Raw genomic sequence first — 1,461 nt, forward strand, 5'->3', positions numbered from 1 at the left:
AGCTTGATTTTTATATTTAGTTTTTAATGAACTTAATTTCATGCATAGCACTACTCATGATATAAACAAATATTTTGTTTCCCATGTGGCTGGCTGTGTGCTAACCATTCAGTGTCTAGTCTTTCTCAGCTCTTATTTATACCTCAGGTTCTCAGCTGTGCGGCTGCCATACTTCATTGCACTATTTATTTCTCCCTGAGCCACATCAGGGAGATGTTTATTGCAGAGTTACAGAAATCCTCCAAGCCTCAACTTCTAATAAGTTTCCGATTGGTAAGGTAAATTGCCCAGACTTCAGTCTTTGCGATTTCTTTACCTGATTCATACTTCTCACATCCATGTAGAGTCAACCTCTGAGATCAAACACACATGCATGCACATACATCACACATAGACACATGTATAAACATATACACACATGATCATGCATACTTGCACATGCAGACACACAAACACACACAGACGTACACACATACATATAGGTACACATTTGTTGGGACTTTGAGATTAAAGAAATTTGCAAAAAGTGGCACAGTTGTGATATTGAATTTCCCCCTTATCCATTTACTATCTTTTGATTTTTATTCTTTCATTGCCTTTTAATAGCTTCATGATTTCATCTGTACAATTATTGCACATATATAATATTTTTGATTTTTCTAACTTTGACCTTTAATCTACTTTCTGATGTTATTTTTGTGGATGGTTTTTCCACTTCTCTAGTTTTCTCTTTTGCTATGTCTAATATTATGGTGACCCATTCATTAAAATCTCCATTTCAATTCTTGAGGCTTTGAGTCTGAAATTTGTGTTTAAGTCTTAAGAAGAGGCACACCTTGAAGCCCTGTGACAACGTTCTCAGTTGTCCATCTACCTGTTAAGTGCATTAGTCAATCTCTTCTCGGCTTTTTGGCTAAGATCAAGTGTAGTATCTGTTCTTACCAGTTTAAATGCATTAGTCCTTTTAAAGGAGCATGTGTAAGCATATGGGCTTTTGGAAAGGAATCAGGAGACTAGGTAGGTGCTTCTAAAAGCAGCTGCGTGCATTGTCAGAGGTATCCACATGGGGGATTCCTTAGAAAGCAACAGGTCCCATTAATCAGAAAGACCTCGCAATCCACCATGCTTATGTGTGAAACTGAACCCTCAAATTGCAGATAATCAGACTATGGCACATTCTATTGCAATTAAGATTTATGAGGTATTTGCTAAACCACATCCTTTCACACTGTGAGGGTGAGACCACAGAGCTGGTGTCACTGAATGTGGGTTTACTGGTGTGAGTGTGTGACTCTGTAGGGTGGGGTGTGAGGTTTGTTAGGGTGTGACTCTGTAGGGTAGAATGTGGGGTGCGATGGTTTACATATGCTTGGCCCAGGGAGTGGCACTGTTAGAAAGTGTGGCCCTGTTGGAGTAGGTGTGGCTTTGTTGGAATAGGTGTGTCACTGTGGGTGTGGGCTT

The 1,461-nt window shown here is 39.5% G+C and overlaps 1 pseudogene; it reads left to right on the forward strand.

The window, feature by feature from the left end:
- The first annotated feature begins 893 nt into the window (after positions 1-893).
- Positions 894-1,064, forward strand: LOC116908441 (annotated as a pseudogene).
- Positions 1,065-1,461: the final 397 nt, after the last annotated feature.

This window comes from Rattus rattus, chromosome 8 (assembly GCF_011064425.1).
Source record: "Rattus rattus isolate New Zealand chromosome 8, Rrattus_CSIRO_v1, whole genome shotgun sequence".
NCBI lineage: Eukaryota > Metazoa > Chordata > Mammalia > Rodentia > Muridae > Rattus > Rattus rattus.